This window comes from Monodelphis domestica, chromosome 1 (genome assembly GCF_027887165.1).
Source record: "Monodelphis domestica isolate mMonDom1 chromosome 1, mMonDom1.pri, whole genome shotgun sequence".
Taxonomy (NCBI): Eukaryota; Metazoa; Chordata; class Mammalia; order Didelphimorphia; family Didelphidae; genus Monodelphis; species Monodelphis domestica.
Genome location: NC_077227.1, coordinates 237,462,215 through 237,477,193, shown reverse-complemented (window position 1 = coordinate 237,477,193; position 14,979 = coordinate 237,462,215). Strand labels below are relative to the sequence as shown.

Sequence of the window (14,979 nt, the reverse complement as noted above, 5' to 3'; positions counted from 1 at the left end):
TAGTATTATTATGTGGAAGTCTCAAATCCATATTTTTCTTCCTTTCCTTTCCAGATTCATCATTTCCATTTCTAATCCTTTATGCAGTATGAAGTAATTGTTCCTTTTTGAGGGTTTACACCTGTCAGATGTTTTTTGGCTAACTCTCCCTGCAGCCTTTCATCTTTACTTAGTCCTCTTTTCATAAATCAGACTTGCTGCCCTTGTGACCACTCTTATTGCTTTTATGCTCAAGTTCTTCAATTTGTCTAAATCTTCCCCAAACTTTGACATCTTCCTTCAGACATGATCTCACCAGACTTTAAGGGAAGCACTATTACCTTGCTTTTTTTTTTTGTGAACTCTCTTCTAACAGAGACTTAAGGCAATTATCTGGTTTAAGTGGGGGCCAGGGAGATGGAGGAAAGGGCAGGCTAGAGGAAAGACATGCTTTCCTCTGAATTATCTAGAAAGCAATTGTGGAAGAACTCAGACTATCTAAGAGCCTCCATTCTCCCATAAAACTCATTGGGTAAGGACTTTAGAATGGTATAATGAAATTGAAACGTAAGACAATCTTTTGGAGGCAATTATCTGGTTTAAGTGGGGGGGGCAGAGGGATGGAGGAGAGGTCAGGCTGGAGGAAAGACATGTTTTCCTCTGAATTATTTGGAAAGCAATTGCGGAAGAACTCATACTATCAAATAGCCTCTATTCTCCCATGAAACTCAAAGGTAAAGATTTTAGCATGGTATAATGAAATTGAAATGAAACTCAGGAATCATGGCTCCATAATCTGGGGAAAATCCATTTGCCTCTCTGACCTTCAGTTTACCTGCCTACAAAAAGAGGAGCTTTTACTAAATGGTCTTTAAAGGTCCTTCCTAATTCTAACATTCTGTAGTTTAGGGGGTAAAAACAACAATAATTATAATAAATGATAATAATAGTAATGCCACTTCCATTACCTCAAACTGTTACTTTGAGGATTAAATTAATGTCTACTTGGAGAATATTTTGTAGCCATAACATGATAGGGAAATATGAGATGCTATTACGGTTGTTTCAGAGACAACCCATACTGAATTTGCTATCCATAGCACCCCTATATGTCCAGAGTTTTACCTGTTTTTAATGCATATTTGTTTCTACTTTTCCTTTCTCCTCTAGTTTGCATTTTTCCCAGAATGAACCTCATTTTGCAGTTTATTACCCATATATTGAACCTGTCTATATCTCTTGAAGTAAACGCTATCTATCATTCTTATTGGCCGCCCAAGTTTGTGTAATTTGCAAATTTCATTAACATTCCCTTTACTCCCTCTTCTAAACCATTAATAATATTGTTGCCTATGATCAGGCATAATACCAATTTTTCTGTCACCCCTACTAATCAACTACCCCTAGCTAGATATAGAACAATTTATCATTGCTCCTTGTTTATAGAACCACTGGAAATTATCAATCCGCATGACAGTGTTCATGTGCAAGGCAATTCCAATTAATTTCATAAGTAAAATTTCTAGACCTGGGATCAAATGTGTCTCCCAAATCAAGATGCATTACTGAGGCTTTGTTACTCTCATATATGAATTTCAAATAGGTTTTAGATCAGAGTGGCATGTTTTATTCCTTGAAAAACCTATGTTTTCCCTGCTCACCTCTGATTTCATTACTTCTATGATGTCTAAGAATGGTTTGTTTTTGTTTCTTTTATGTAAGGTTTAACTTCCCACAGAGCTACCTCGAGGAACAAGTCTTTCCAATGAAAAGATTGGTGTACATTTGGGTTATTTTCTGGAATTTTTATTAGATCTGTGGTTTTGTCAGTTTGAGAAATCACTCCCTGGAGGTCAGAGCATACCTTCTCAATAGGATGAATAGAAGATAAAGCCTGGAGCCTTCTACCTTATGCACCTTGAGGTCTTATAAGTGACTTGCCATGGGCCATATACCTGAACAAGTGTCAGGGTCAGAATTTGAACCCAGGTCTCCCTGCACTAATTTATCTCCTATGTTGCAGTGAATTTTTATTCCTAAGTATATTCAGATATTTTGAAAGTTAATAGCTATGACAGTGAGTCAACTGATCTGGAAAGGCTTCATGTAGAAGGTAAATTAAGACACAATTAGTTTTCCTTATATTTGATGGGAAACTTTTATTGACTTATAAATCAGCATATTCAATTGTTAAAAGTGCTACTCATCTATTTACATGTTGTATAACCCATTAGAATGTGAGTGACTTTAGATTAAATTGCTTGCCAGCTCCCAGACAGGGAAGGGAAGAAGGAAGGGAGACAATTTAGATTATATAATGTTGGAAAATTCATGTGGAAATTTATGAAAATATTTTTAAATAAAATAAAATAAAACATATGGAAACCAAAAAAGAATGTGAGTGGCTTAAAGACAATGTTCTGTGTTGGTCTTATTTTTGTTTTCTTGGGGTCATTTTTGTTTGTTTCAGCCTATGAGTCAATAAAATTTAGCAAAGTGCCTTGCATCATAGGTGCTTAAAAATATTTGTTAACTTGCAAAAAAAAATAATTTATAGGAGAAGGAGGTTAGAAGGAGTCTTACTCAGCAAAATTTTAGAAAGTGTCTTCATCATCACCATCTCTGATATTACTAACTATACTAATTGTTAATATTCAAAATTAGATTCATTTGGGGGGGGGAAGAACCTTAGAAAGAAAAAGAAAAGAAGAAAAATGTTTTAAAAAGTAAAACCCTGAATACATCTGGTGATGCTCTGAATACCAAATTAAGTATCAATTCTTTTTTGAAATAAGAATAACAATTTAAATTTCTATATCACATCAACATAGTAACCTATATTTATATTATATCTTGAAAATTACAGTTTCTTTACATGCTGAAACACATTAACTTCACAACAACCCTCTGATGGAAGTTTGAAGTATTTGCCTTTCATTCTATTTAGTCCTTATCATCTCTGACAGGACCCTTTCTATGGCTCAGGAAATTTTCCTTGGAGAGAAAAAGATGGAACAAAATTTGTGAAACTGCCTTATCTTCTGTAGAAGAGAGAAGGGAAGCTATACCTCCTATACTATGCTCGGGAACAGGAAACCATGTAATAAGACAGAGGTGTTAATCTGAATATTGATGTATTCATGGTTTACTTCCTCTCTTCTTTCCCCTGACCTTGACACTCCAGGCTTCCTCTAGGGAGAAGGGAGATTTGATGCCTGATTTTGCCAAATATTCCATTGATCAGTGATGGGGATCGCACGGGTTAACATAGATTTGACCATGACTAGCACTACCTTGAAGGCAATTTCTAGAGATAAAAGACTAGAGCTGTGAGAGTTCCTGAGCAGATTTTTGAATCTAGGAGACATGGGAAATGGAAATAAACCATTGCCAAGATTGCCAGCTATCATGAATCTCATCATGCTCAGAAACTTAATTTCTCTCTTTTTGTCTTGTTTCTCGATCACAAAATGGAGCACAGACAGACAGCCCTCACTCTTTTTCATTCCAACAGGTGTATGGTTAGAAATTTCCAGCATATCTAAATATTTGAGAACTGGACAGAGGACAAGAGATGGCCTGAGTCACATTATTCCTTCATATATTCTTTATTTGATTACATGAGAAGCTATTATCACTATACAAATTCTCCAAATCTTATAAATGAAGTAGACCATGAACTGAGATAGGGAGAGCCCAGATAGGATGGGGACTTATGAATTTGGTACAGATAATGACAAATTTTATATCTTAATATCTGAACTATGTAATATTTTATCAGATACAAGTAGATGGCTCAATGGATAGACCAGTGGACCTGGAGTAAGAAAGATGATTTCAGATCTGACAAATATTGACTAGCTATGTGACCTTGGGCAATTCTTTGTTTGCCTAGGAGCTAGCTGACTCAGTAGATACAACTCTAGCCCTAGTTTAAATCTGGCCACATACTCTTCCTAGCCGTGTGACTCTGGGCAAGTCACTTAACCTCTCTATACCTTAATCCATTGGAGAAGGAAATGACAAACCACTCCAGTATCTTTGTCAAGAAAACCCCATGGACTGTTTAATATATCTGAGCTATGTAATATTTTATCAGATGCAGCTAGATGAGGTCATGAAAAGTCAGATATGACTGTTTAATCTCCTAGATTAATTTCAGACTTGGCCAATGAGTATTACTCCAAATTATTTAGCAAAGTCATCTAGTTTGAGAATTTGTGGAATAATACACTCTGATAGGTATTGTAACTTATATATAATAGGCAGTTGATTTTTTTCCTTTGAATTAAATTGATATTTCAAAATCTAAAAAAGTCCAATTAAGTGATTTGTAGATTATTCATCCTTTTAGATTATCTGTTTTACAGATCTCCTTCCCCATCCTATCTACATTGGCATTAATACCAGAGAATTAAATATGTGAAGTACAGTTATTAATATTAATGCTTACTCACAAAGACTGAAAATAAAAGTACTACTTTAAGGACTAAAATAAGAGAAGGAAAGGAAGGGAAAATAGATATCACCCCACCATAGTCCCCAGTTCATAGCCTCTATTCATGTGCCACAGTGGATTGGAAAAGAAGGCAGGTGGGAGAAAAGGAAAGAAAATGAAAAGAGTGGAGGAAAAAGGAGAGAAAAGCAAAGGGAAAGAGTTTAGCAGTCAGAATAAGCATCTTTTTCCCTCCACTAGACCTGAGATATTATCAGCATAAAATAATTAGAACATTGGGGGCAATTGGGTGGCTCAGTAGATTAAGAACCAGACCTAGAGATGGGAGATCCTAGGTTCAAATTTGGCCTCAGACACTTCCCAGCTGTGTGACCCTGGATAAGTCATTTAACCCCCATTGCCTAGCCCTTGCCACTCTTTTGCCTTGGAACCTATACACAGCATTGATTCTGAGACAGAAGGTGAGGGTTTTTAAAAAGAAGAACATCAAGAACAGTAATAAAATCAAACATTCATTTAGCAATATATATTTTTTGTTCAGTAGTTTACTTGTGTCTGACTCTTCATGGCCCCATAGACAATGGCTATCCAGGGATTTTTCTTGGCATGGATGTGAAGTGGTGTGCCATTTTCTTCTCTAGTGGATCCAGTGGATCCTTTGTCTGGCAATCAGAGATTAAGTCACTTCCCCAGGGTTACACAGCTAGGAAGTGTATGAGGACAATTTGAATTCAGATCTTTCTGACTCCAAGTCCAGCACACTATCCATTGAGTCATAGCTGCCTCAGTGTATATATACATATATGTGTGGGTACTTAATATTGTTTAATCCTCACAACAACCCTATGAGGCAGGTGCTGTTTTTATCATCATTTTACAGATTGTGACTTTACCAGGATCTCTTTGTGTCTGAGGCATTCCCTCTCCTAATGGGGAAGAGCACTGCTGTGAAATTGATAGTATATGGAGAGTTGCCTAAGGCACTGAGAGATTGAGTGATTTTCTCAGATTCTCATGAGAGCCAAAATTTGAATCCAGTTGTTCCTCACGTGGAAGTTATCTATCTATTACACCCTCACTATCAATATAATTTACATTTGGATACAATGTATACCTTTGTACATCCTCAAATTTGCATAACACTACAGTTTGCATGGCCCCTTTACCTTCATATCCCATTTAATCTTTATACCAATTATGTGAGGTAGATTTAAATTATTCAGTTATTATTTTGTCAACAGAGAGATAAAGTCATTTAATATTAATGATAACCAATCAATTGTGCTTAGAGTTCTCCAAAAATGAAATTCAGTAGACAGTGGTAAGTAACAACTCTATCCAAAAGACCACATCTTTCAGCAATTTAGAAGCATATTTTGTAGCCAACTTCTCCTAGAATCCCAACAGGATGCAGTTAATAAGCTAATACTCACTAGAGGAGCCTTCTTTAATAGAAAGGGGCAGACATCTGGTAACACCTAACTTAAGTATTTTTCCAGCTGACATTTTCTCCTCCATGTTATCCGTTATAGAATTTAGGGGTTTCATATCATCAACAGTATAAGAATGGAGAGATTTCAACCTTCTTTCTTGGGGAGAAAAGAAAAAGAGGCTGGCTGTATTTATAAGCACCTCTGTTAAATGTCTTTCCATCTAACCAAGAATATAATGTTTTTCCTTTCACAACAGAATGTCAACTCTGCCTCTCTTGAGTCCAAAAGCTAAGCTCCATACTCTGTCTTTAACCACTGACTATAATATTGTACTGTGGTCATTATTGTTTATAAATCTTATTATGAACTTGACAAATGTCAATAAACAAATATTCTCACATATAAAGATGAGAAGAAGATTATAAATGAACCATGAATCTCTGTTGGTATTTTTTTGTTTTAAAGAAAATAATAAATTCAATATTTTAGCTTCAAAACTATTCTGCATCTGTGAGTCTCCCTTTGAATTACCTTCTACTCTCTAGGGCATTTTTCACACTTTTTTCCCTTTGAGATACTATTTGTAAAGCACCTAGAACAGTGATGGCAAACCTTTTAGGGAACAAGTGCCCCAAACTGCAACCTTCACTGTGCATTTGAGTCCCCCACCCCCAACTCAGACAGGGGAGAGAGGAATGCTCCTATTGGGCTGCTGGGCAAGGGTAGGGTGATGAGGGAAATATCCTCAGACACATGTGGAGAGGGGAGGGGAGCAGCTTCCTTGCACTATATGTTCACCAACATAGACCTAGAACAAAACCTTGCATAAAAAGTAAAGTGCTTAATCTCTTCATCCTCTTCCCTTTTCTTTTATTCTTTTTTTTTTAAACCCTTACCTTCCATCTTGGAATCAATATTGTGTTTTGGTTCCAAGGCAGAAGAGTGATAAGGGCTGGGCAATGGGGATAAAGTGACTTGCCCAGGGTCACACAGCTCAGAAGTGTCTGAGGCTAGATTTGAACCTAGGACACCTCCTATCTCTAGGCCTGGTTCTCAATCCACTGAGCCACCTAGCAGCACCCCCTTTCTTTTATTCTTGATATCACTATTATTTTCCTCACTTCTTCCTCACTCTTCCCTCCACCACCCCCTAAAAAACCCTCTCTTATGACAAGTATAATCAAGCAAAACAAATCCATAAAATGGCCATGCAAAAAACGTATATGTTATTCTGCACCTCTACTCTTTCAGCTGTGTCTGGAGGTGAGAAATCTGTTTCATTATTCATCCTCCAGAATCAAGATTAATCATCCCTAAACCCCTCAGGTCCTTCCTATGCCATCACTCCAACACTGACTATATACTCTCCCCTTCCCTATCTTGACCCTTTGGCAAACCAATTCAACTCTATACTTTTCTCTCTTCTTGAATCAATTTTCTTCTTATCCTGTTGCTGATTTGTCCTGCTAAACATCAGCCTTGGATTACTCCCTCCATTCTTTGGTCCTACTCATGTGCTACTGAGCAAATCTGGAGGAAATCACAACTGGATCCAATACAGATTTATGTTACTTAATCTCAACTGGGTCCTTTCTGTGGCAAGGAAATCCCTTTATAGCTCCCAAATTGATTATTATTTACCACAGCAGCTTTCCCATACCTTTTGGTCCCTCCTCAAGCCTCTCATAGTTCACCTTCTCACACCTTCTCAGCTGAGAATCTTACCTCATATTTTACTAAAATAAAATGTATCTATTTAACAAAAGTTGTTCTTAATAATAAGTGCTAGCATTTACATAGCACTTGCTAGGTGTCAGGCACTGTGCTAAGCACTTTACCATTATGATCTCATTTTATCCTTCCAAGAACCCTGGGAGGTAGATGCTATTATTATCTTCATTTTATAGATAAAGAAACAGAGGCAAACAGATGTGAAGTGACTTTCCCAAAGTTATAAGTGTATGAGGATAGATTTGAACTACCTTTCAATTCCAGGGCTAGCCTCACTAACCACTGTGCAACCTTTTCTCCCCTCTCACTCATGCCTCATCACTCAGGTGCCTTTTCCTTCTGTTACTTTCTCATCCTTCACCCCTGTCTCATATAATGAGGTGGACCTTCTCCTTCTCAAGGCAAACACTTCTAGATGCACAAGTGATCTCATTCAGTCTCATCTCCTCCAATACATTATCTCCTCTACCATTCTCATTCTCCCACTTATCTTTAATCTCTCCTTTTATGCTGGCTTTAGAAAGCCAATACTACCTCCAAACAATGCCTGGGTATCCCCATCTTCAAAAACCTTCCTGTAGTCCTTCCATTTTCCTCTATTACCCCATATCTCTTCTGCTTTTGGGTGTCTCCCTCTCTAGTCCTCTTACTCTCCTCTTAACTCTACAATCTGGATTCTGACCTCATCATTCAAATGAAACTGCTCTCTGCCAAGTTACCAGTGATATGTTAGTCACCAAATATAATGGCTTTTTCTCAATCTTCTTCCTTTTTATCTTCTCTGCAGCCTTTGACACTGCTGAACACTCTCTCTCTGATATTCCTTTATCTCTAGATTGTCATAATTATCCTAGTTATCCTCTTCCTGTAATTAGAATATGTTCCCCTGGACTCTAATTCCCAGCATCCCACTTTCCTTCTCACATTACATACTAAGGAGAGAGGATATAAATTTTGTGCAACCCTGCCTCTCTCTATCCTCCCCTGATTGAGTTTTGTGGAAGTGGTGTGGGGTGAAAGGCAGGAGAGTTTTACTCAAGTGGTTTACTCTTTGTTAGATAATTAGGTTTGAACTTCTATTACTTTCAATTTATTTTCTTTCTACTTCAAGTGATTATTAATAAACTTTATAAGATATAATATTTGGAGTTATTGATATTAATTTAAGTCTTATATTTTTGGCAAACCGAAGTCTGGAATTTAGGACCCTTACTCCTTTCTAAGTGAGTAGAGTAGTTTTTAAAATAGACAAAAGGACAGATTAGCTTCAAGGCCATAGCCTTTGGTCTAAGACTATAAAGCTTTAGAAGCCCTTCACTTCCCACTGCTTCTGCTGTCTGTGCTGCTTTTCTCCTGCTGCTGCCTCCCACTGATGATAGCCCTCCCAAGAGTCTTTGGAAGCACCTTGTCTTTCCTGCACAGAATGGTGAGATCTAAATCCCATTTTCTCCTCTTAAATTGAAAGCAGCTGGCCTGGTAAACTGGGTGTGTCATTTTGTTTGTTTGTTTCTAGCAACAATTAGCCTCTAATCCTCATGACTTTTCATCTGAGGGAAGAAACGCTGCCCCACCACAAGCTACCATTTCATAGCCCAGAATCCTAGAATGTTGGAGGAAGTTAATAATTTCATTTCAGGTTTTTTTTTGTTGTTCTTGTTATTAGAAGGTATTAATTATTAGGCTAAACTGAGAAAGTTTAGTCTTATCTTACTCCTAGAAGTTTACTCTCTCTTGAAGGCCTTTCCTAAATCCCCACTTGTCTAGAACCTCAGCACTCCCATTTGGTAGTAGGTATTTCCTGGCATTTTTATTCCTAGTAGGGAGGTGAAGAAAGAAAACTCTCCCAAACCTCTTCACTTTACTCCTAGTCAGTACATATTAGGCTAGTGCCACCTACAGACAGTAAGTAGATTTGCAACCAATTTAATAAGTAGAATTGCAAGCATGTCCCACTCTATGAAAAAGCAGTATATTACCAAAGTTTTCAGATGCCTTTTCTTCCTACCTTTCCTGGGTCCACTTGCTCTTGCAATTTGCTCAAGTAATCCTGAGATTCATGGGGGAGATTCATCTTCCTACACCCTCTTGCCATTTTGGCCTGTCCAATATCTGCAACACATCCAATATGGGCTTCATCCACACTATGCCCAGTGTGGGTATGGGGAACCCCAGAGGTGTAACCAAAGGAATCTAGATGGATGGATACTCAGGAGGGAAAGGAACCTTAAAGAGACTGGAGGTGAATTTTTAAGCCTTTTCAGACTCCATTGTTTTATTGATGTTAACTATTCTAATTTGTTCCCCTCCAAATAGTGAGGAAGTCTCTGTAGGGCAGCTATTGGAAATGGAAAAAAAGGACTCTTGAATTCAGTACCTATATCTTGTCATATATTGTATTTGCTGATTGTTTGCTTTATGATTTAATTTTGTTTGTTAAGGTCACATATTGCTCTAATCTAATATATTCTGTTATACTATGTCACTCCAACTTATGGTGTTTTGGCTATTAGCTATATGTTCTGTTACACTGTTTTTTATTTGCACAGTCCTACTATCTTTATTTGTACTGTTCTATACCTGGACTGGATATAATACCATTGTAAAAGCCTGTAGTCAAGTTGGTCAAAACCTTTTCCATGGCAAAATCATAAGTCCTTATGGATACTGGGTTTGTCACCAGATCCATTGAGGTTACATATTGCCTATATAGCCTTTTGTGCCTCTGCTTTTTTAACACAGTGTTTCATGGAATGTGAACTATATATTTTTATTTTTTTTTATTTGTATTATTGTTTTTCCTTGTATGTGCAATAGAGCATTTGAGCTTTCTTTTTCTCTCATTTTTTGTACTTGTTACTGTGATAATTAAAATGTTTGGGAGCAAGGGAAATATATATATCAATTATGACCGCTGAAATATGTTTTCTACTGTGTCTTGGTTTTATATAAATATAAGATGGTCGCCAGGGAATATATTCCCAATTTATGAATATGCCCAAGCCAACTGGGTTTTATAGAGAAATTTAATTTATAATACACTGATTAATCAATAGAAAAAGAGAGAAAGTAAGAAAGGAATAAGAATGAATAAATCAGTCAGTTGGTTTTATCACTCACCCAAGATCTCTCTAGGTAAGGCTTCTCATGCCAACCTCAGGCTCCACCTTCAAGAGAGCCTCCTTTCAAGAAATGTTTCCAGAGAATTCTCCTCCTTCAGAGCCAGCCTTCTCTCCTGGTCCTTCCACAGAGCAACCTCCTCAGTCCTCCTTCAGAGCCACCTCGCTCAGAGCAAAACCTCCCCCTTCTCTCCTCAGACCCCGCTATCTTTAAGGAAACCATCTAAGTCCCCTCCCCTCAGTTCTCACATCTACCAATCACTGTTGATGTCTCCCCTGTGCCAATGGTGGCTCTAGCTTAACCCAGGACCGCCCAGAGGTCTGTTTCCTTTGCACATGTCTGTTGTAGGTCATATTCTCAAATAATTAAATCTTGATCTATGCTACAGCCCTTCCTAAATCCTGTTAGACTGAGTAGGGTGGAGATTGTAAGTTTGAAGACCTGGTTCTGTCATTCCAAGTATCTCTATTGTATCAATTCTAAAATCAATCATAACTCAAAGAGCTTCCTGTTCTATGCTTAAGCATAGGTCAAAACCCTTTCCATTGTTTAGCAAAAGGTTTCTGTCCTAAAGTAGTCTTAAGTAGGGAGGAGAAGGACCCTCCCATGCCAAGGGTTTTCACATTCCAATAGAGTTCTTACTATCAGTAGGAAATTTTTCAAGTATGAAATTTCCCAATGGTGAAATTTCCAACACTCATAAGTCTAAGAAATTTTAAGGTTTACATTACCAGTATTAATGGTTTTTGCACTAATATTAGTTTAAAATATCCATTAGCCCTAATATTAATGGATACCCAAAAGCTTTAGACTATGGAACCCTGCCATTGATTGATAAATGTTATGGGACTTTGATTATAATGATATCTGATTCCAGGAGAAGGGATCACAAAAGAGCCATTATGCAGTGCCAAGAAGCACAAGGTCAAGGAGACCAACCAATCCCAATGGGATTGATGAGACCAAGACAGAGAACTTGTTTTAGGGTGAAAGGAAGCAGCTGTTTGACAACATCAGATGCAGGATATCCCTGTGCCATATTCAGACAAAGTACTTCAGTTTAGCTGCCATTCTGGCTACCCCATCCCTGAAAGCAAAGGTAAAATCAGATCAGGGAATGATATTTCCCATTTGTTGCATAAATCTAGTCCATTTTCTGTCTTTCATAATGTGGCAATTTTCTGTAGTCCTGGCTGCTGATTGTCTAAGTGCATATTGCTGCAATGGTCCTACAGGCTTGTGGGGTATATATCACTTTTTTGAGCCCTGATTCTAGGGCCTATTATGGGCTTATTCTTACTAACTCAGAATTTTTATATACTATTTAATTTTGATTTTTTTTTCTTCTATTTGGTTTTTGTTTTGTTTTGTTTTGACTTCTTTTTAACAGTTGATTCACATACCTCATAATTCAGCCATGTATCCCTGGGTGATCCGTGTGTTGGTCAACACCATCTTCGGGGGGGAATTATATAACTGTCATAAAATCCTAGATTTATAAAAAAATTTTCTTGTTTGAGAGTAATTTTAGGATAAGAAACTTGCTACCGCCCCAAATCAAGAAAATGAACTGTTTGGAGAAGGTGCCATGGAGATGCCTGCAGAAACAACACATTTGCACCAAAAGATCCAGAATAAACTTTGGGATATAACTAAATTGAACTGTGGGGGGTTGATTGCATTTATTTCCAATGTACACTCTTATGCCAAAGGAGACTGCCCCCAATTGGCTTTTTGTCAATGAGCATAGCAATCAATGGTTTTGTTCTCTTTCTCTCTTATTTACCTCTTATCCCCAAATTATTATAATTTCCCTTTAGATAGTGTAATATTTTATGTACCTCTAGTTAAAGATCTTTAGAGATATAAGTTGGTCATGTATACTGATTGCATGGTATAAAAATGGAGATTTGAACCCCAGATTTCAATCCCCAGAAGTCCTTGGTACTTCCCAGAATTCCCTATATTCTCACCTGAGTCCCTACCTGGGCAAGAACACAATTTGTATTTAAACTGGCGGCAACACCTACTTCGGCCTCTCTCTTCCTCAACTTGAAACATTGCAACATGTAGTAATCAGGCTGTGGATGGGCTAATCAGCCCTAAGCATGTGGCTTATTAATTTGTATCTTTGATTTCTAATAAACTTTAATAAACTTCATAAAATATAATACTTTTATTACAAGAGACTAAACTTAACTTTTACAATGGGTAAACTAGGCATGTAAATCTGAGAGATTTCTGCATGCTCATTTTCCATTGAAATCACAGGGGACATTGTGTAATTAGAATCTGTTCCCCTGGATTCCTCCAATTCCCAGCATCCCACTTTCCTTCTCATATTACGTGCTAATGTAATTGAGAGGATATAAGTTTTGTGTAGCCCTGTCTCTCTCTCTCTCTTCCCCTGATCAGGTTTTATAGAGGTGGTATGAGTTGAAAGGCAGGAGAGTTTTACTCATATGGTTTATTTTTTTGTTAAATAATTAGGTTTGAACTTCTATTACATTCATTTTATTTTCTTTCCACTTCAAGTGATTATTAATAAACTTTATAAAAGATAATACTTGGAGTTATTGATATTAATTTAAATCTTAAATTTTATATGTCCAATCTCTCATTCTCAGCCTCCTTTGCAATCTCTTCATTAAAGTCATATCCCTACAAATGATTGGTGTATACAACTATATAGTAGTTTGATTAGAGATCTCATTAGCTCCCATAAATTCAATTGTCTTATACTGATGACATTCAGACCTAATTATCAAGTACTACCCTTTCTTATATCCACCAGACTCACATGTCCAGCTCTATCGATTGGATATCTCAAAATAAATGTCCTATAGACATCTTAAACTGAACATATCCAAAACTTAACTCATTTTTTAACCCAAAACTGCCTCTTTTCTGAACTCTCTTCTTATTGAGGATATCACCATCCTTCTAGTCACCTAGGCTTACAACCTAGGTGTCATCCATGACTCCTCACTCTCACTCCCCATATCCAATCTGTTGCCAAGTACTATCAATTTTGTGTCACTCATGTTAGAAGGGATATAGCCAAATTTGCACATTTGGATCTTTTTCCTCATTTTATCTCTAGGATATATGCATCAAAGTAGCATTACTAAGTGAAAGAGTACAAAATCTAGTGATTCTGGTGATGTAGTTCTATATTTCTTTTCACAATGTCTTAAACCAATTCACAGATCTATCAATGGTGACTATAGACATTTCTTAAAGGATTTGTTCTTGAATTGTATGAGGTCTAGTATCTGTCCTTTGAGTTATTCAATAAATATGAAAGGAAAAAATTCCAATGGCTACCTTAATGTCTCATTCATCTAGATTCTCTAAGCTTCAATCCTAGAGTAAATTAAACTATATGAAACTTCAGCACCTGTAGTACATTATCTTACCTTTTCATAGGAACTGCATCACTGACTTCAAATTTAATAATGTATCTTTTGCTGTGTAAAAAAGGTTTGAAATGAGATCCTCCTGGCCAAACAATGTTTCAGTACATGAAAACCATGCTTGAAGATATTAAATATCATCAATTTTTAAAAGTTAGATGGATATCTATTTTATACCAGTCATTTCCAGATTCCTCTTACCCAACAATGAACTCTCTCTTATAACAAAGAAAAACAATCAAACAAAACATGTTATTCCACTCTTAAAGTCCCTCACCTCTTCTTATATTTATTTCATCACTTTCCTCCAGAACCACTCATTGCAATTAATCTGAGATTAGTTGCCTTTCATTCCTTTTATTTGTTTATTTCTATTATTCTAATCACTATAGATATTTTCTCCAGATTCTCTTCATAATCTAACAATGATCATCTAGGACTCTGAACCTCAGAGCTTTGGAAATAGCAGTGTCCCTGCCAACCACTTTATGTTTCTAATCTCAACAACACTACCATCAGTAAAGGAAGAAGTCATTGTGGAGAAGGAGCCACCTTCTTCACCACTAACAACAACAGGTGCTCACCAACTGCCACCAATGAGTTTAAGCATTCCTAGTGCCATAGTCTCTACTTTTCTAGCCCATCTCTCATAGCTTACATTCAGAAAAGTGACTTTTGGAAAATAGACCAGTCATACTTACCAACTCTCAACCAACTGCCACCCACAGGGTGGTCAAGAGGGTAGACAAGTCAGAGTTTTTTGTTTTTTGTTTTTTTTTTTTACCCAAATTGGCTGGCCTCTAAAAAGAGTTGCAACTTTGCAAAAGAGGTTAAAAAGAAGAGTTTC

General features: G+C 36.9%; 1 long non-coding RNA gene across 2 annotated transcripts in view; it reads right to left on the bottom strand.

Moving 5' to 3' along the window:
- Positions 1 to 6,101, bottom strand: part of LOC130456304 (uncharacterized) — a 127,407-nt gene extending 121,306 nt beyond the window's left edge. The window contains exon 1 of one of the 2 annotated variants that reach the window (XR_008914946.1): positions 5,869 to 6,101. This is a non-coding gene — a long non-coding RNA (uncharacterized LOC130456304). The remainder of the gene's footprint in view (positions 1 to 5,868) is intronic. The other variant, XR_008914947.1, reaches the window with a different exon arrangement.
- Positions 6,102 to 14,979: the final 8,878 nt, after the last annotated feature.